Source organism: Elaeis guineensis, chromosome 11 (assembly GCF_000442705.2).
Source record: "Elaeis guineensis isolate ETL-2024a chromosome 11, EG11, whole genome shotgun sequence".
Taxonomy (NCBI): Eukaryota; Viridiplantae; Streptophyta; class Magnoliopsida; order Arecales; family Arecaceae; genus Elaeis; species Elaeis guineensis.
Genome location: NC_026003.2, coordinates 15,754,447 through 15,776,421, shown reverse-complemented (window position 1 = coordinate 15,776,421; position 21,975 = coordinate 15,754,447). Strand labels below are relative to the sequence as shown.

The 21,975-nt window shown below is 41.3% G+C and overlaps 1 protein-coding gene across 1 annotated transcript in view; it reads right to left on the bottom strand.

Moving 5' to 3' along the window:
• The window catches only part of LOC105061555 (protein STRICTOSIDINE SYNTHASE-LIKE 5), an 82,785-nt gene that overhangs the window by 26,429 nt on the left and 34,381 nt on the right, over positions 1 to 21,975 (bottom strand). The window lies entirely within an intron of this gene.

The window sequence follows — 21,975 nt, the reverse complement described above, 5'->3', positions numbered from 1 at the left end:
TAGAAGGCACCCAAACTATGAAGAAAGTAAGCTGAATGGTTGCTTGACAAGGTTCTCGCCCATCAATTACTAGAAAAGTGATCTCCCCCTCGACTACAACAAAGTCTTTGGAGAATCTGATCAGTGGCATGTTCACCTTCCTTAGCTGATCAGTGGGTAATTTTATTGTTTGAAATGTATCATAAAATAAAATATCAATAGAGATTCATTATCAATCAAAATTTTTTTTATATCATATTTTGCTATCATCATTGATCGATGATAGCATCATCATGAAGAGTTTAAACTCCTTGAAGATCATCATCTAAAAAAGAAACAACATCTCTCATACACTGTCTCTTCAGATCTCCAACTCAATCTTCTACCTCCCTGCTGCTAGCGAACCCTGAGATCATATTTATAATGCTAGCCGTTGGTCTGTTGCCATTGTTCTCCTCATCAAGTTGGTGCTGAGGTGACTCTTCTTTTGATAGCTCTTCGGCTCTTAGATAAGGTAGTCCCTCCAAATTAGGACTTCGATCTCATCCTTCAGTTGGAGGCAGTCCTCGATGTCATGGCTTTGATCATGGTGGAAGCTGCAATACTTTCTCTTGCTCTTCATCAATGGATTCTTCATTAATTGAGGTCGGTATAAAAATTTTTGGCCCTCAATTTTCATTAGAATCTAGGCTCGAGGAGCAAAGACAGTGTGTAGTTGTTGAATCGCCAAGACAGGCTCCTTGGCCTAGGGTTCTTCAGTAGTTGAAAGGATTCCCCTTCACTATAAGCTCCACAGGGTTCCTCACAAACCCATTTCTTGCTGGTGGCTCTCCTTCGCTCAGCTTGCCAACCCACAATCCGAACCTCTTCCATTTGGGCATACTTCCAAGCATGCACGAGAAGGTCAGCATAGTCCCTAGGAAAAGTTTTATCAAGGGAGAATATAAGGTGTTCATTCTAAAGTTCCCATTTAAGGGCTGACATGATGACAGATTCATCAAAGTTATACCCTTTAAGTATGGCCGTATTGAAACACACCATATAGTTATGCAGCGACTGTTGTCAAAATGCATGATGAACTATTTTTCAAATTGTTCAAATGAGTAAATTGACTCTAGCTATAGATTAGAGTACCATGCTCGTGCAACCTTCTTGAGCGTGGCCAAAAAAACAAGGCAAAGTATAGGCATCAAAAGTCTCCTGGAGTATTATGAGGAAATTATGACCCTCTAAATGGTCAAGTAGATTAGAGGAGCCATCATATGGCTCTATCTGGGCCATCTTGAATCAACTTGAGATCGATTCTTCCAATATCTTCTGAAAGAAGGGAGGATGCAACTTAAAACTAAGGTCATCATCCTGCCTCTGACTCCCCTCTGGATTTTTCTTAATTGATGCTCTATTTTTTGAACTTTTTGCTTGAGATCATCCTCCCAATGAGATTGTCTGAGAAGCAATGAGTAGTCTGGAGTCGAATCTCCACCTGAAGATGTCAAGGCACACAAACACTAATCCTCTCCTCTAGGGCTCCAATGGTGGGAGGGAGATTATCATGCAGTGAGAGCAGAGTGGTGTAAGCACTGGGGGCTGGCTCTGGGCTTCTAGGGTAAGATCAATGGCTGTGCCAAGATGGGGCTGCTTGGTGAATGTGCTCCTATTGCTATTGCCACTCTGTCACATGTTAAGTTGCTGCATAGCGGTAGTCAACCCCTAGACTTGCTGAACCCAAACATCAAATTGCCGTGGATCCACTATCATGGTGAGCTGTGTAGGCTCACTTCTACTGGGGGGTGTGCATCTCACTAGTTTTGCCCAGATGACAACCATTGTGAAGTGGTAGAGTTGTTCTATACCCTTTTTCCTATCATTTTCTCTTTCCTCTTAAAATAGATAAAGTCCTTCTTCTGGCACCAATCTATTACTGTAAGACTCCAAGCTGGCACAGACGGGGTTGGTCTCCTACTGATTTGAAGTTTGGTAGTGATCCAAGGATGGGTTCTCCTTAAAAAATCTGAAAATGAAGCTCACACACATTAGAGATGCTTTGGTGGAGGATCCTCCATTGCTTAAGTTAGCTGGAGTTTGAGAACAGTAGAGAAAAAAGAATGAGAGAGAGAGTGCACTTGTTCTCTTTTAGAAAAACTTATCTAAGAGTCCCCTTTGCCCCCTTTATATAGAGAGGATAGTCATGCATTACCTCTTGTTGGTGCAGAATTCTGCCGACGCCAGAGAAGCTGGAGTTGAGATGACCGTGGCCACCGTCGGGACCTACAAGAGAAGTTTAAACCAGAGTTAGGGGTGCTCTGATAAGACCCTCCAACGCTCAAGTCAGTACTCTGCTTCAAAAGAAATGGAGCACTGAAATAAAATTTTGGCAGAGTTTCGAGATAGAGTTTAGAGCTTAGAGAAGAACGTATCTGGAGGGTCCCTTTTATAGACGGAGAGCGTAACTGATTGACAGCGATGTCTGTAACCACCTGGTAGTGGGCCGTTCAGGGCCACGCGGAGTTTGTTACGGAGAGTAGTGGCGTCAGGGAGCCGTTCAGGGCCACGTGGAGTTTGTTACGGAGAGTGGAGTAGTGTCTGTTGTCACGACTTGTCAGAGAGTGATGGAGCCATGCAAAATCCGTTACAGAGAGTGGAGTAGGATAGTGGCCATTGTCGCGACTTGCCAGAGAGTTTGGATCTATCGGCTGAAGCTCGGTTGGGATGTCTGATGGAGCGGAATGGCTCTCTGTCTCACCGATCCAGGAGAAGCTCAGATATTTTCGAGGTTGCTGACGGGTCTATTATTGTTGGGTGCCTAGAGCATTGATGCTGCAGGTGGGAGTCATCTGTTGTAGAAGCTCGGATGGAGATTTTTTGTTGGAAAAGTCTGGTTTCATGAGAAATCCGATAGAGGGTTGGTCGGCAGTGGACTACGGATGGCGTTGGAGAGGTTTGTCCGCTGGAGGGGTCTGGAGGATCCTATGGAAGTCCGGTTGGTGTTGTTGAAGTCCGGCTGCTGGAGCCCATCTGTTGTAGAAGTTCGTCTGGAATCCATCTGCTATGTAAGTTCAGACGGAGTCTGGTTCTTGTAGAAGGTTGGAAGGAGGTCACTTATTGTAGAAGCTCGATCGAAGATTGGTTGTCATGGAAGCTCGGAGTAGTGACCTGACCGGTGGAGCCTGTCCCATTGTAGAAGCTCATCTGGGATCCATCCACTGTAGGAGCTCGATTGGGATTCGACTATGAAGAAGCTCGGCTGAAGTCTACCTGTAATAGAAGTTCGGAAGAAATTTGTTTACAGTAGAGGCTCGGATGGAATTCGCTTACAGTAGAGATCCGGAGTAGACCGCCTGCATTAGAAGTTCAGAGTAGACTGCTTGTGGTAGAAGTTCGGAGTAGAGATCCAGCTGGTGGAGCCCTTCCATTGTCGAAATTCATCTGGGATCCATCCACTGTAGGATTTTGACTGAAATTCGATTCTCGTAAGAGCTCGGATAGAATTCGGAAGGTGGTCGACCGTCGTAGAAACTTGGATGGAGTCTGGTTACTATAGAAATCTCATTGTCAGAGAAGCTCGGACATTGACAAAGTTCGAAAGAAGTTTGGAGTAGAGTCGTCCGTGGCCAAAAAAAATCTGGAAGGAATTCGGAGAATAGTCAATCACTGTAGAAAATTGGCTGATAGTGAAGCCCAGAGAGCATTTGGAGCAGTCCGAGATGAATGGAGAAGCTCATTGTCGGAGAAGTCTGGATGGTATTATGGAAGCTCAGACGGTCGAGGGAGTTCAGAAAGATGCCACACAAGGTCGGAAGCCGAAAAAGCCCTGGAAGGGTCGGCCTTTTACAAACTTCGACTAGGGGTATTTTATACCCAACACCAATCCCCCTACTTTCGAGTTTGGCTTTCAAATAAAGAAAGCATAGAGAAATTTTCACAGCCGAAGTTACCTCCTTTGATTTCCGCACTCGGTGGTCTTTAGATATTTTGACGTTTGGCACGTTGGTGCCGGAGCCTTTTCAAATCGAGGTGATCCGAAAAGATTTTTTCAAAATTTCTACTGGAGCATTGCTCTAGGTACGATGCAATAATAATTTTGTCAGCTGTCAGCCATTTTCAGTCGCCTGCCATGGTGAGTGGGACACGCGGCGAGTGTAGGTCGGCCAGAGGAGATCCGCAATCATTACTGCGTCGGGCCCTATTGCCTATTTAAATCCGCTCCCCCCTTTCAGGGATTTCACTTTGCCTAAGAGTCTTGTTGGTGCCCTTCTTCTTCCCCAAGAGTTCCATCCCTTTCGGCCTTAGGCGTTCTTCGAGTCGATCCCCATCTCTGCATCTCTGCATCCTTCAGACCAGCCTAGGTTAGCTCCAGAACTCTCCCTTTTTTCATGGCTCTGTTTCTAAACTGTGCCGATCTTCCTTCGTTGCAGATATGGGCACGGACGCGGCTCGGATGTTGGCCAAGAGTCTCAAGGCCCACAAAAGGGAAAGCGCTGCAACTTTCGGGTCAGCGAAGAAGGCGAGGGTAGAAGAGATAGATCCGATCGTGCTTCACCTTGATCGCCCAGAGCCTGCACTTGTGGTACATTTTTGACCGTGAGTACTTTCCAATCCTGCAAAAGGAAAAGCAGAAAGGGAGACTGGAAGAAAAAGTCAAGTACTTAAAGTAATCCTCGATGATGGCTGGAATCAAGAGTTCGAAGTCTGATGATACCGAGCTTCCTTGGAGCTTTTTTGCCTTTTATTCTATGTATTCTTTTCCTTTCTTGTTGCCCCTTTTTTTTTGGCCTTCAAGGCTTTGTAATGTACACTTCACTAATGAAATGAAAAGAAAATTTTCCGTTACCTTATCCCTTCTTGTATTAAGTGGTCGTTTACTGAACTTCTTTTATCTTTTGTCTTGTTCGACATCGACGTTGTTTGAAGATTCTTAGTCATCGCCGTGTTGATTTATATTTTTTGTTCATGACCGTAGGTCTTTTCGAGGCTATTTAAGTTTGATGCTTCCTCCCGGTGCTCGAGCTTGGGGGCCCAAACTTCTCGTTACCTTGAGGAAGTCGATTTTTCCTCGACCTGTATTGACCTCCCTCTTAGAGACTGAGGGTTTTTGATAAGAGTCTCTTTCCCCGTTGAGACGAGGTTCCTTGTGTCTTTGATGTAGTTTGTTTTTCTCTTATCACTGGTGTAGTTCGTCGCTTTCCTTTTTTATCTCCCCCTATTTTTTTTTTACATTTGGGCGAGGGTTTTCCCTCTGCTCTTAACGGGATCGTGGGAGTATAGAGGAGCCATTGAGGAGGCTTTCCTCCTCGTCCGATCTTGATCGATCAGGTCTTCGTTTGTGTCAGGACGAGGTTCTCTTCTTATTTCTGACACAATCAATTTTAGCTCATGTTAGGGCTGTGGGGGCACGTAAAGGCCGTTGCGAGGGCCTCTTTCTTCATCCGATCTCTAGATAATCGGGCCTTCAACTTTGCTCATGTTAGGATGAGGTTCTCTTTTTGTTCTTAACATGGCTGTGGGGGCACATAAGGGCCATTGCAAGGGCCTCTCCCCCCATCCAATCTTTAAATAATCGGACCTTCGACTTTGCTCATGTTAGGATGAGGTTCTCCTCTTGTTCCTAACATGGCTGTGGGGGCACATAAGGGCCGTTGTAAGAGCCTCTCTTCCCATCCGATCTTTAAATAATCAGACCTTCGAGTTTGCTCATGTTAGGATGAGGTTCTCCTCCTGTTCTTAACATGACTGTGGGGGCACATAAGGGCCGTTGTAAGGGCCTCTCCCCCCATCCGATCTTTAAATAACTGGACCTTCGACTTTGCTCATGTTAGGATAAGGTTCCCCTCCTGTTCCTAACATGACTGTGGGGGCATATAAGGGCCGTTGTAAGGGCCTCTCCCTCCATCCGATCTTTAAATAACCGGACCTTCGACTTTGCTCATATTAGGATGAGGTTCTCCTCCTATTCCTAACATGGCTGTGGGGGCACATAAGGGCCGTTGCAAGGGCCTCTCCCCCATCCGATCTTTAAATAACTGGGCCTTCGACTTTACTTATGTTAGGACGAGGTTCTCCTCCTGTTCCTAACATAGCTGTGGGGGTACATAAGGGCTGTTGTAAGGGCCTCTCCCCCCATCCGATCTTTAAATAATCGGATCTTCGACTTTGTTCGTGTTAGGATGAGGTCCTCCTCCTGTTCCTAACACACTTAGTTTTGAATGTCAGAAGAAACTACTCCCTGTCGTTATGAGCTCATGCCAAAAGAAAAGATATGCAAATATGAAAGAAACTTTTATTTAAGGCAAAGTTATTGGTAATACATTCGTAGATTTTTCGAGTTCCATGGTCATGGAAGGTCTGCTCCTCCGAGCTCTTTCAAATAGTATGTTCCGGGCTGAACCACCTCCCTGACTTCATATGGACCTTCCCAGTTAGGGGCGAGTTTTCCTTGATTCTGAGGTTGTGAGACAGCGGTTCGCCGAAGTACTAAATCCCTCGCTTTGAAGGCCTTGCTCTTGACCCGGGAGTTGTAGTAGCGGGCCACTTTCTGCTTATAGGCGGCCATCCGGACTTGAGCAGTCTCCCGCTTCTCTTCTAATAAGTCGAGATTGGCTTTGAGATCCTGTGAGTTGCGCTGCTCGTGGAATGCCACAAGTCGCACCGATGGGAGTTTGAGTTCAATCAGGATCACGACTTCTATTCCGAAGGCTAAGGCAAAGGGGGTCTCCCCTGTGGGTAGTCTTTGGATAGTTCGGTATGCCCACAACACATGATAAAGCTCATCCACCCAAGTTCCCTTTGCCCTTTCAAGTCTCGCCTTGATCCCTTGCAGCAAAGTCCTGTTAGTAACCTCGGCTTCACCGTTTGCTTGCGGATGGGCTACTGATGTGAAGTTGTGGGAGATGTTTAGGTCTTCACAAAATTCAGCAAACCTTGCCCCAACAAATTATCGCTCGTTATCAGTAACGAGAGTTCTGGATAGGTCGAACCTACAGACAATTGACTTCCAAACGAAGTCCTGCACCTTAGCTTCTGTAATTTTCGTCAAAGATTCAGCTTCAACCCACTTGGTGAAGTAGTCAATTACCACCAGGAGGAACTTTCGCTGCCCGGATGCCATGGGAAAAGGTTCGAGGATATCCATCCCCCATTGTGCAAACAGCCATGGGGCACTCAAGGATGTAAGTTCGGAGATGGGTTGCCTTTGGATATTTGCATATCTCTGACACCGATCACACCTTCTGACACATTCGTTGGAGTCATGATACATGGTAGGCCAGTAATAGCCTTGTCGGAGTAGCTTGTGGGATAAAGATCTAGCCCCCAGGTGATTTCCACAGACTCTCTCATATACCTCCTGCAAGGCAAAATCGGCCTCAGAAGGCCGGAGATATTTCAAAAAGGGCAAAGAGTACGATCTCTTGTACAACTTACCTTCATAAAAAATATATCGGGAGGCCTGGTTCCTAAGCTTCTGAGCTTCTTTTGCATCAGGAGGAAGAACCCCATCCTTGAGGTATGCAACTAGTGGGTCAATCCAACTGGGTTCATGGTTGATCTCCATCATAAGCTGCGGGTCTCCCGTACTTGGGCACTTCAGAACCTCAAAGAAGACTTTCTTGGGCAGTTCAGCCAGAGCCAGTATAGCCAACTTGGAGAGAAGGTCGGCCCTGATATTTTCTACTCTTGAAATCTGCTTGATGTCAAAGCTACCGAAGGTAGGAACGATCTCTTTCACCTTTTCGAGGTACTTGACCATACTGTCCTCCCAAGCTTCATAGTTTCCACTGACTTGTCCCACCACCAATTGGGAGTTACTGTAGACTTGAAGCCGATTTACTTCTAATTCTTTGGCGATCCTCAATCCTGCAATCAGAGCTTCATATTCTGCTCTATTATTTGTCGTAGGAAATTCGAAGCGCAGCGCGTACTCCACAATAATTCTTTCTGGATTAACCAAGATCAGGCCCGCGCCTGCGCCTGACATGTTGGAGGAACCATCTACGTAGAGAGCCCAAAAACCATCAGGGAGATCCGTTCTTTCTTCAGGGAAATTCAACTGGAGCCCTGAGTTGTCGGCTTTACCTTGTTCAAGTTCGATCTCTTTCGGAATAGTGCACTCCACTATGAAGTTTGCTAATATCTGGGCTTTAGTCGCCGGCCGAGGTTGATAGTTGATGTCAAATTTTGTGAGCTCGACTGTCTATTTCGTTATCCTTCTCGAAGCATCCGCTCGATGCAGAACCACCTTGATCGGCTGGTCAGTGAGCAGTGTTATGGTGTGCCCTTGAAAATAAGGTCGGAGCCTTCGAGCTACAATCAACAAGGCATAGGTTAGTTTCTCTAACTTAGTATACCTAGTTTTGGCGTCTCTCAATACTCGGCTAATGTAGTAGATCGATCGTTGAACTTTTACTTCTTCCTTAACCAGGACTGCTGCGAGAGCCACAGGGGAGACCGCCAGGTACAGAAATAACTCCTCTTCGAGTTCGGACTTTATCAACAGTGGGGGTGAGCCGAGGTAGCTCTTTAATTTTTTGAATGCTTGCTGACATTTAGTGGTCCAATAGAAGTTCTTCGGCTGCTTGAGGGTCTGAAAGAAAGGCAGGCATCACTCGACCGACCTTGAGATGAGGCGATTCAGAGCTGCTATTCTCCCAGTAAGGCACTAAACTTCTTTTATTGACTTCGGGGTGGTCATTTTCTGGATGGCGCGAATCTTTTTCGGATTTACCTCGATCCCGCACCTCGACACCATGAAGCCCAAGAATTTTTCTGAGGTCACTCCAAAAGTGCACTTGGCCAGATTCAGCTTCATCTTATATTTTTGGAGGGCGCTGAAGGTCTCCTCAAGGTCGACGACGTGGTTCTTTGTGGATTTGCTTTTTACAAGCATATTGTCTACGTAGACCTCCATGTTGTGGTCGATTTGCTCTTTGAAGATCTTGTTCACCAGCCGTTGGTAGGTCGCCCCTGCATTTTTGAGACCAAAAGGCATAACTCTGTAACAATAAAGACCACGGTTAGTAATAAAAGTGGTTTTTTCTTCATCCTCTGGTGCCATCCTGATTTGATTGTAGTCAAAAAATGCATCCATGAAAGTGAGAAGCTCGTGGCCCGAGGTTGCATCCACTAACTGATCAATTCTGGACAGTGGATAACTGTCCTTCGGGCAGGCTTTGTTTAGCTTTTTGAAGTCTATACACATCCTCCATTTGTTTAGCTTTTTGAAGTCTATACACATCCTCCATCTGTCGTTCACCTTTTTGATGAGAACCACATTGGAGATCCAGTGCGAGTAGTTGACTTCTCGGATGAACCCGACCTTCAAAAATTTATCAACTTCCTCAGCTATTGCCACTTGCCTTTCCAGTGCATAACTTCAGATTTTTTCCTTCGTCGGTCGATGTTTGGGATCAACAGTCAGGTGGTGCTCCATGACTCCCGCATCAATCCCTGACATGTTCGTCGGGATCCAAGCGAAAACATCTGCATTTTTTTGTAGAAAATTAATGAGCTGTGTCAGTACCTCTTCTCCTAAGTTAGAGCCGATCTTCACCACATGCTCTTCATTCCCATCATTCAAAGGAATTGAGACAAGATCTTCAATCGGCTCACCCCGTTCTTCAGTAAGGTCGTCGCGAGTGTCCAATCCATCAACCGGACAGGGGTCGGACTGTCCCTTTCTCTGAAGGACTATATTGTAGCAGTGTCTTGTCAGGGCTTGATCTCCTCTGACCTCTCCGACTCCTTGGCTAGTAGAAAATTTTAGCTTCAAGTAGTAGGTCGACACCACAGCTCGGAGGGCATTGAGGTCGGATCGATCGAGTATTGCATTGTAGGCAGACGGCGCCCTTACTACCAGAAAATCCACCTATGCTCTTGATTACTTCGGGTACCGGCTTGCAACCACGGTTAAAGTTATTACCCCTTCTACTGGCACAACATCGCTAGTGAACCTTACCAACGGGGAGTTTATCGGCCCCAATCGACCATCTGGAATGGATATTTTTGAGAATGCATCGTAAAACAGAATGTCGGCCGAACTTTCACTATCAACAAGAATGCGGCATACATCATAGTTAGCGATATTTAAAGAAACTACAACCGCATCATTATGTGGGAATTGAACCTCCCAGGCATCTTCTTCAGTAAAGGTTATAGACTCTTCCGTCCTCTGCCGCTTGGGCAGTACGGCCGATCCACTGGCTGCTCCTCATCGATGTCCTCCAGAGATGGTGTTGATGATTCCGATTGGAGGTCGATCTTCAGGCTGTTCCTTCCTCCTTGGTGGTTCTGACCGTGGTTGGGCCCTCGACCGATCCTCCCTACCTTCAAGTCGGTGTCGGATGAATCTGTCGAGCCGACCTCGTCTGATGAGCTCCTCGATCCGTCGGTTCGTTTCTTAGAGTCTTTGATCCAGGAGGTCCTCTCGACTGCGAGTCTCAAGGGTCTTCTGGTAGAATGGAGGTAGGGACCCTCCGGGGGTGGAATCATGATCAGACGGAGGGCTCTCCACCTTCTGCTTCCCCTTTCCGGAGAAGATGGGGTGACTTGCCCAAGTGGCCCGCTCGGTCGTCGGATTCTGAAACTCTGACGATGCTCTTTCCAGCTGCACTGATGCCTGCGGCTGCTGTTGCATGGCTTGCACTGCTTCAGCGAGGCCCCTGATCTGTTGAACCAACAAGTCAAACTGCTCCATGCCGACTACCATTGTCGGAGGAGGAGCCTGAGAAACTGGAGATGAGACCGAAGCTTGCGGAGCTCGCTGAGATCTGGCCATGGAGGTAGTGGATCACCTGGTGGATACCTTTCGGGGAGGCATCAGGTGGAGATCTAGCAGGAGAAGGAGAGGAAGATGTCAGAGAGGATGACTGGAGACAGTCCCGTTGAGCACTCCTTTAAGAACAAGGGTACTACGAAGACACATGCCGTCCTTCCTCTAGCGCCAATTCTGTTGGTGCAAAATTTCGCCGACGTCGAAGAAGTCGGAGTTGATATGATCGTGTTCGCCGTCGGGACCTGCAAAAAAAGTCTAAATCAGAGTTGGGGGTGCTCTGGCAAGACCCTCCGATGCTCAAGTCAGTACTCTGCTTCAATAGAAATGGAGCACTCAAATAAAATTTTGGTAGAGTTTCAAGATAGAGTTTAGAGCTTAGAGAAGAACGTATCTGGAGGGTCCCTTTTATAAATGAAGAGCGTAACTGATTGACAGCGACGTCTGTAACCACCTGGTAGTGGGCCATTTAGGGCCACGCGATGTTTGTTATGGAGAGTAGTGGCGTCAGGGAGTCATTCAGGGCCACGTGAAGTTTGTTACGGAGAGTGGAGTGGTGTCCGTTGTCGCGACTTGCTAAAGAGTGGTGGAGCCACGTAGAATCTGTTACAGAGAGTGGAGTAGGATAGTGGCCATTGTCATGACTTGTCAGAGAGTTCAGATCTGTCGGCTGAAGCTCGGTTGGGATGTCTGACGGAGCGAAATGGCTCTCTATCTCGTCGATCCAGGAGAAGTTCAGATATTTTCGAGGTTGCTGACGGGTCTACTATTGTTGGGTGCCTAGAGCGCTGATGCTACAGGCGGGAGTCATCTGTTGTAGAAGCTCGGATGGGGACTTTCTGTTGGAAAAGTCTGGTTTTATGAGGAATCCGATAGAGGATCGGTCGGCAGTGGACTTCGGATGGCGTTGGGGAGGTTCGTCCGCTGGAGGGGTCTGGAGGATCCTGTGGAAGTCCGGTTGGCATTGTTGAAATCCGACTGCTGGAGCCCATCTGTTGTAGAAGTTCGTCCAGAATCCATCCACTATGGAAGTTCAGACAGAGTCTGGTTCTTGTAGAAGGCTGGAAGGAGGCCGCTTATTGTAGAAGCTCGGTCGAAGATCGATTGTCGTGGAAGCTTGGAGTAGTGACTTGACCGATGGAGTCTGTCCCGTTGTAGAAGCTCGTCTGGGATCCGTCCACTGTAGGAGCTCGGCTGGGATCCGACTATGAAGAAGCTCGGCTGAAGTCTGCCTGTAATAGAAGTTTGGAAGGAATTTGTTTACAATAGAGGCTCGAATGGAATTCACTTACAGTAGAGATCCGAAGTAGACCGCCTACAATAGAAGTTCGGAGTAGACTACTTGCGGTAGAAGTTTGGAGCAGAGATCCGGCTGGTGGAGCCCTTCCATTGTTGAAATTCATTTGGGATCCATCCACTGTAGGAGTTCGGCTGAAATCCGATTCTCGTAAGAGCTCGGATGAAATCCGGAAGGTGATCGACCGTCGTAGAAACTTGGATAGAGTCTAGTTATTGTAGAAATCTCGTTGTCAGAGAAGCTCGGACATTGACGAAGTCCGAAAGAAGTTCGGAGTAGAGTCGTCCGTGGCCGAAAAAAATCTGGAAGGGATTTGGAGAATAGTCGATCACTGTAGAAAATCGACTGATAGTGAAGCCCAGAGAGCATTTGGAGCAGTCCGGTAGATGAATGGAGAAGCTCATTGTCAGAGAAGTCCGGATGGTATTATGGAAGCTCGGACGGTCGAGGGAGTTCAGAAAGACGCCACACAAGGTCGGAAGCCGGAAATGTCCTGGAAGGGTCGGCATTTACAAACTTCGGCTGGGGGTATTTTATACCCAACACCTCTAAATTCAATAATGGAAGTGAAGAATTAGTACCCACGATTGCAAGGATCGCGGGTTATTGGTTATAGGCATTAACTACATGATTTTATCTTATGTGCTCGAGATTAAAGAAAGCCGCCCAAGATTCCAAAAGATTTCATTAGATCAATTTCTCCTTATTCAGTGGCTTGATGGCTCAGCATTCGTATGTGCCCGAGCTAAGGATCGTATTATAGTCGATGTTGGAGAATCATTTTAGCGAGATGGTTGGGTTGTCTGGGTTTTTCTTTTTGACATCCTAAGATCTTTTAGGGAGCATTTGGTATGGGGTGATCAAATCAGGATCAAAGATGATATGAATGAAAGTAATGAGATCATCATATTTGGTTGTACCATGATGATCCTATATGGTAGTAATTTTAAATCATCTTCACTTCTTAAATTACTCTCCAATTCAGTAATGGAATATCCGTTCTCGAAGTCAGAAATACAAGATCACTCTCAAGCAGTGATCTTAAGCTGAAATATAAGAACAAAAATATCTCATAGTCTAGCAAAATATTTGGTATATCAATATATCATTAATATATTATATCATTATTATGTATATGATATTATATTATATTTGATATTATATATTATATGTATGATATATATTACATTATAATATATTATCAATCATATTATTGTCATATTATGATTCAATAATAATTTTAAATTAAAGTAAAAATATCTTATTAAAATTTATATTTATATAATAAAAATATTTAATATATTACTTCTATTTGCCTTATTTTCTAGTCAGAGTAAATATTCATATTAATAAATAATATATTATAAATATAAATATGAATATTAATTCTATAATAATAATTAATATATTTTTATAGATTAATAATTTATAGGGTCAATAAATATATTTTCATAAAAACTATTAATTATTAATATATTAATAAATATAATAATATTTTATTTATAATATATTATATATGATTAATAAATATATTTTTATGAAACACATTATAGATAGCTTTGGTATTATATAATCAGTAATCTTGGATTCTCATAAAATACCAAATAGATTACTCATGAATATCTGAGGATCTTTAATCATCAAACCATGATCTATCAAATATAGTGATCTTAGATCACTGATGATTATCTGAGAATTTTTAATCATCAAACCATGACCTATCAAATATAGTGATCTTAGATTACTGATGATTAGATCACCACAGAATTCGGATCATCAATGATCTTAAATTATCATAGTGATTTTATTTAAATTATTAAATATTATTTTAATATTGATGTTATTTTTTTATGAATCGTCGATGTTGGATCTGAGATGAATACTTAATTACAATTGGAGATAGAAAAGAGTGGGGCTGGATAGACGAATTTGACCCACAGAGCCGTAACTATCTCTTTTGCAAGCATCCAAGCAAGTGGAATAGAGACCATGGGGTGTGTCAAAGTTGCACATGGCAAAGCGCAAAGTGCCAAGAATTTTTGCTGGTGGGACGAACCAGATGGGGTACCACTTTTGTTTGCAACAATATGGACAAAAGTTCCCTTGACCGTTAGCCCATGTTCAACGGTAACTATTCTTTAAGAAAGAGATAGACACAACGAGATCATCCTATCTTCAGCAGTAACCATTTAGCCAAAAGCAAACTCAGCTATTAAAATTTTTTTATAAAATATTAGTGTCACACTCCCGATCCAAAATTTTGAATCAAGAGTCATGGCAACCATCGCATATTCATAAAAAATTTTTCTCATAAACATGCAAGGCATCTTATCATACTATCCTAAAACGACAGTGAAATAATTAGTCAATAATTTAAATCCAAAATATAACGATCTAAATTTCTTCTTTAATATCTTAATAAATTCAACAATGACTCATAGGTCTTACACCAAATGCAATAAGACTTGTAACCTAAAATAAAAATATAAGGATTCTGCTTCTGATCACTCTTCCATTCATATCTTGTATCATCTTAATTCCTCAACATCTGTAAAAATAGTAAAATAGGAGGTAATGAGCTAGACAGCCCAGTAAGCAATGATCACTACTCAACATATTTCATCAGACATATAAGTAAATAATCATTTATAAAAAATAAGCATATATAGTTCATTAATTCGAAATCAATTTCAATTATGCAATATAATTCATGCCAAATTCATTTCTTTTTCGAAAATTCAAGTTTCTTTCGAGATTTCAATTTCTTTCGTTCTTAAATTCTTTTCGTCAACCATGAGCTATGACCATATTTTTTCTGTGGCAGAATCATAATACCGCGTATCTGCTTGCGATAGGCTGCGAATCATCTGGCAGCCATGTCCTTTGGAACCGCTGGTCTCGCTGGCGGTTTGTCGCTGGTCTCTCTGGCGACATATCGCTGGTCTCGCTGGCAACATAAACCCTCAGGACAATCAATTGCCAACGTATATGTCCCCATTGGCGGGGTCCTTTATATAGTCAGGTTGTCAATTCATAATGTTTCTTATATCATAATTCTTCATAAATCATATTTCATATTCTAATTTCGATAATAAAACATATAATCATGTAGTATCGAAATCAATCAATGTAATGCATCATGAAATCAATATGTTCAATCATGTTTCATCATAACATTTCAAATAAGATATTTTCATAACAAAATATCATTCATCTAATTCATGCATCGTTTCACAAATCATGTCAGAAAAATATATTATAAATTATCGATAAATCTAGAAAAAATGAAACATTATTTACCTCGAACGCATTCCAATAAATCCACAAAATTTTATAAATTTTCTTCCAAAAATTTTGTTCGTATATCATATCGCGATATCCCATGATCAAACATCCACAATCCTATACAGAATCAATTTCAATAATTAGAAAGAATACGAATACCATATTTCAACGGCTTGGATTGGGTCCGATCATCTCATTGCATCTAATCAAAATCTAATTAGGATCTAAACGATCCAAAGTTTGACTATCAGATCAAATCGGATAAGAAGTGATAGGACTGAGGTTTCTTCATCGATTTCATAAAATCAAGTGGAGAGAGAAAATCAGAGGAGAGAGAATTCATGAGGTACAATTCGAATTGATCAGGTGACACAATCCAACATTACGATGGGTCCAATATCTCAATTGGTGAAATCAATGTGATCAAATCAAGTCATGGCTAGATCGGAATCATGGATGATCAAATCTAAAGATTCATGGTCTGATTAAGGTGGGTGCCAGTACGCATCTGACAACCATGGATCAGGATTCTTCATTAGAATCAGATCAGGACTATTAAAAGAAATTTCTTCATTCACTAACCTTTTTAGAGAGAGAATCAATCAAGAGAGAGAATATTTTAGAGAGAGAAAATTCTAGAGAGAGAAAATTCATCTTGAATTCTTCAGACAATATAATTCAACAAATTCAATCGATCAGATCAAATCATGCTGAAATTATCATGTGGATAATTCAATAAAATCATGAAAAATAAAATCTAAAAATACCTGATCTGATCAAAGTGGATGTCGGTGTACCATCCGATGATCACAGATCAAAAATCCATCACGAGGATTATTTAAATTCATCATCATTCTTCTTAAAATTCTAAAAATCTTAGGAGATAGAAATAATCTAGAGAGAAGATTTTAGAGAGAGAAAGTAGAGAGAGAAAGTCCAATTCTAGAGAGAGAAAATACTAGTTCAAGTTGAAGGGAGAGAGGAAAGATAGAAAAACTCTCTTTCTCATATTTTATTATTTATATAATTATTTATTACTTAATTTAATAATTTTTTTTTCTTTTCTCTTCTTTTCTTTCTTTCTTTTTTTTTCTTCACGGAAGAGAGGAGAGAAAATCCTATTATTATTATTATATTATTATTATATTATTTTTCTTCTTCTTTTTCCCCTTTCTTTTTTTTTTCTTTTTCTTTTCCTTCTTCTTCTTTTCTTTTTCTTTTCTTTTCCTTCTTCTTTTCTTTTTCTTTTTCTTTTCCTTCTTCTTCTTCTTCTTTTTCTTTTCTTCTTCCCATGGGCTTGTTTTTGATCGAAACAAGGGATCTTTGATCCCCTCATTGGTTGGCCCACCGACGGTGCAGCCGGCGCGGGGATGGTCAGCGGTCGAAGGAGAGGTGATCCGGCGGCAAGAAGAGATCAATCCGGTGGTCGGCGGTGACCACCGACGTCGGAAAAACGGCAAAGAAAGATTTCTTCCGCAATAAAATCCGGCGACTCCGGTCGCCGACGAGCGTGCACATCGGCACGGAAAGAAAAAGGGAGAAGAGAGGAAGGGAGGAGGCTTACCTCCGACGCCGGCGAGACTTTTCCGACGAGAAATTGGACGGACACAGTGACGGGTCTCCGTGAGGAATTTTCGGCGATTGCCGCCGTTTTACCCCGGGATTCTTTGGTAGGAAGAAGGGAGAAGGGTCTTCCCCTTAAATAGAACCAGAGGAGAGGAGTTTGACTCCTCTCCGATGAGGTTTCTGACTCCGATTAGGAGCCGGTCGGGAGAAGAAGACTCCCTGCGGGAGTCTTCATCATTTTTTTTTTGTTTGTTTGGGCTGGCTGGGCTATCACATTCTTTTCCTCTAAAAGAAATTTCGTCCTCAAAATTTTTCTTACCTGAGTCTTCATAGTTTCTTACTTGAATCTCATCCATAAATATTTCAATATTCTAATTCTTGATATAAATTCATTCTTAAATCATTTCATAAGAAAAAGTCGGTACATCAATATCTATCTGAAACAGAACCATTCATTTTCTTATTTATCAAAATCAACATCTCAAAGATTTTTAATATTTCAAAAATTTTGAAATTATGCTCTCATTCCCTATAAAATAATGTTCAATACCTCATGACTAGATCAAAATCAAATCTATTTCTTGTGAATAGAAGAAGGTCAATGTCTCTATTCTTGCATAAGAACTTCATTCATCATCATTCATTTTTTTTTTATTTCAAAATATTAACCATGTTGGGAATAGTGTCCCAAAGCCAATCGTCAGTCTGTTGACGATTGTGCTCCTTTTGTATTAGTACATAAATTATAAATAAATAAAAATTATTTTGATATTTTTTTATCACAAATATTTTATCTTCTAATGAACTCCTGTGTTGTGGTGAAGTCCTTAGGACTATTTAGACTCGACAAAGGAGGATTTGTCACTTAGTTCTTAAACCTGTTCACGACCAAATGATACGTCGTTACCAAGGACGACAACGTTTATCGAGCATAGGTCGTTGTGTGCCATATGGGTTGGTTGTCCTCATAACTAAGGAGTGTAGAGACACTGGTATGGCATACAGGTGAGATATAATGGTACATCTGCACTGAACGTGACCGACTCTGGAGCTATTTCTGCTGTCAAGATTTGCTCCGATGGGATATGGGTATAAATGTCCTTCCGACCTGAGACCGCCACGGTGACTTGCAAGCAACTCACTGCACTTAGGCACTGGACTACCTGAATTTCTAATTCAGTGACAGAAGGCTGCTGGGTGTAGTCAAGTACTTGACTTGTCGGTGCGTGTGTCAAGATAGGATTGACCACTCTAGTTTAAGAGCTGTGTACAGTCGTGTTTCAATTTAGCAAAATCTTGGCCAGGGTAGTCCTAGTGAGGAGTCACAAGACTAATTGAGTTGAGCACGATTCGGATGATCTTATCAGAGTTGACAGTTTAACCATGAGTCATCCTAAATACAGGGATCAAAAGGGATGAATTATACGGTAACCATATTCACGCAGGTTCTGAATGTTGCGATTGTGACTATTCGACCTATCCATCATCGGGTACCACTGCTAGATGGTCACTTCGATTAGTACAGGAAGTGGTTCCTGTGCTACCGGCTTAGGTTCGAACCTACGGGGTCACACACATTAGAGGTTCCTTTCTGATCTGATGGCTGATTATGAGTCTTATGTGTTTGGGACTCTATGATTGAGAATTAGGATTCTCTGATCATGAGTTCCACACATTTTGGGTACCGGGGTCAAAATTTTGAATTTCAAATTTTGAATTTGAAATTTGAACTCTTCGATCAAGGTTTCATATTGATGGACTTTGATACCCGATTGCCCATCGGATTTGGACTCAATAAGATGAGAGATTTTATTAGTGATTTGATCATTAATTAACTTAATTTGATTGAGTAATTATTTTTGGATCAAGTCCAATTGAATTGGATTCAGTTGGGTTTGACCCGATTAGGTTAAGAGTTGACCTAATCATCGAGATGGTTTGGTCCCTGATTTGATCAGGGGTTGGGCTTAGTCAATTTTTGATTTGATTAGAATTTTATTGAACCTAATTAAACCTAATTAAGTTAGATTTAATTTAGTCTAATTGTGCTTAACCTATTTTGATTAGGTTGGTTCAATTAAGATCAAACCACCATTTGAATTTGAAATCCTGCACCACCTTAAATCTCTACGCCCATTTGAATTCACGAGAAGAAACTTCTCGTAAATTTTTTCTCATGCAAAGCCCTTCTCATGCCCACTCTTGTGCACCATATGGATGGATAAAGCTGATTAGTTAACCATTCAAATTCAAAGCATGTTTGAATTTGAATGGATAACTTATCTCTTTTGCCTTCAAGCTTATCCATCTTGTGCGCCACATAATTCACACGAGAAAGAGTTTCTCATGAAACCTTTCCACGCACAAAGAGTCCACACCCTTCTTTTCTCACGCCATAAGTGGATAGGGATGAGTTGGTTTTCATTTGAATTCAAATTTGAATTGAATTCAAATGTGTAACCACTTGTCTTTATCCTCTCACGTGGATAAGACACGTTTTGAACTGTTTTAAAAGAGATAGGGAGCTGCGGCGTATGTAGAAAATTTTTGAGAAAGAAAGTGGGGCGTGAGGAAGCCTTTTGCGTGAGGTGAAGGTCCAAAACCTTCCGAGAGAAAAAGAAAGAAAAGAAAGAAAATTGGGCGCAGGGTTTTTGGTGTGTACCCTAGGGTTTTTACCTAGGGTTTGGGAAGTGAGATTTGTGTGCCACGAGTGTCGTGAGTCCACCAAATTTTAGGGAGAGATCCATCAGCCTCTCAACCAATCATGCAGACAATCTGAAGCATCCGAGGAGTCGGCACACATCGATCGAAGGAGTTCGATCAACATCAACGATCAAAAGGGTGAAATCACGAACTAGCATTCGTGAGGAGCCGATCAGACGGGAGCTTCATGTGGATGATCCACAGAGGTCAGACATTAATGTGGCTGCGATGTGATGATCAGAACCTCCCGATGATGATCAGATTGCGGTGATCGACTATCCACAAAAGGTGATGTGTTCTGAACACAGTACAGTAAAAAGTTTACTGTTTCAAATTTGAATTTCAAATTTAAATGCATGCTGTTGTATCATATTTAGATCCTAGTGTAGGGTTAATTAGTATTAATTAATGAGATTAATTAATAATTCTACTGTAAAATAGTAATTTTAAAAAAGTTTTAAAATTACTATTTTGCCCATGCACTGAATTTTTACTTAAAATGGTATCAGAGTATGGTTCTAGAATATGATATACATATGCATACGTAGATTAAGGTGTAATCTATAAGTTCAAATTTGAAATTCAAAATTTGAATTTTGAATTTTAAAATTTGAATTTTAAAATTTAAAATTTAAAATATGAAATTTATTTGAAATTTAAAATTTAAAATTTGAAATTCAAAATTTAAAATTTGAAATTCAAAATTCAAAATTTAAAATTCAAATATTGAAAATTTGAAATTTAAAATTTGATTGAAATCTCAAATTTAAAATTTGAAATTTAAAATTTAAAATTTAAAATTTAAAATTCAAAATTTAAAATTTAAAATTCAAAGACTGAAAATTCAAAATTTGAAATTTGGTTGAAATCTCAAATTTAAAATTTGAAATTTAAAATTTGAAATTTAAAATTTAAAATTTGAAATTCAAAATTTAAATTTTGAAATTGGTATATTTAGATATACTTGATCCAAGTAGCAAGTAATCTAATTGGGTTGGTTGCCATGGCCGTCCGGTCATAGGAGAAAAATAGGATTTAAAGACCCTCTCTTCCCATTCGATGGGGTCTCCTATGGCGGTAGGGGTGCCGATGCAATTATATCCCATCCCGATGAAGCAGCGAAAGGACTTAATTATAAAATTTATCATGAATGTGTTAGATTAGATCTAAAAGAAAATTCATGATTTATTTTGAGTTATTTTCTATTATGAAATGAGCAATAGGATTGCTGTTTATGAATTGTGCTGACCCATTTGTGAAATGAGTCAACACATTTGGTGAATAGAAAATAAAATCTTTCAAAATTTAAAAATTATTTTCGAAATGCCAAACCCTGACCCATCAACCCAAGTACTTAATTAAAAAGATTAAGTGTTGTCTAGTAGGTCTAGAATTGTGAATTAAGATCTAAGATAATTGCATAAACTTGTGGGTCAATGGGTTAGATGAATTAGGTCCATAATTGGGTTAGACCTAAGGTTAGCTTAAAAAATGGACTAAATGGAGTAATTGATCAAATCTAATCAAAAGTTGAATTAGATTAGGTCAAGGATACTCTAGACTCAACTTCAATAGTTGTAGTTGAATGGGTCCATGTCTTTAACTAGACCAAGATGGACTTAATTCATGGCTACGCGATGGAGCCCTATTTACTAAGTTGATCAAAATTAAAACTAATGAACCGATTGGTGTCTAAGGTAAGTTCGGCAGTTTTGACCAGTGGTTCTTAAGCGGGAGCTACTCGCATTGATTCGATCATTGACGAGTTAATGGCAAATCCCCATCGCTGATCTCACTTACCTGACCAATCTGGTAAGTTAGATTTTGATTAGATCACTTGGTGATTAGAGCTCACCCATGTCATTAGGTAAATCAGTGTGACTGATTTAGGTGCTCCTAATGCCAGCTTTAATTAAATCTTTTTTAATCTGACTTGGTGAAGTCAGTGGGAGGATTGAAATTGGCTGGATGATTTCTTCTCTACTATCCTTTAATAAAATCCTCAAAAATTATTAGGTCCCTAAAATGATTAAGTTATAATGATAACTAAGTCAATGCCTCCCATTAAGTGAGTGATAATGAGTCCATTAGTGCAATGATCATTGGAGGCCCAAAGGCCTGGTGCTCATTGGCTAATGAAATTATCATTCATAATATGATAATTTGGTTGAGTCTTTCTGATGGTGGTTAGGTTGGCCGGCCAAAGTCGGGCTTGATCATTTATTGGTCTGATTCATCAAATTAAGTCATGTTAATGGTTGGACCTAACCAGATCTTTTCAGTGGAGGCCAAAGCCTACTAATTAGGTTCTGGGATAAAATCAATTACTAGAAGTTGTTTTAGAGAAACAACTGGTTAAGAACTTACCCAAGATGCACATGGT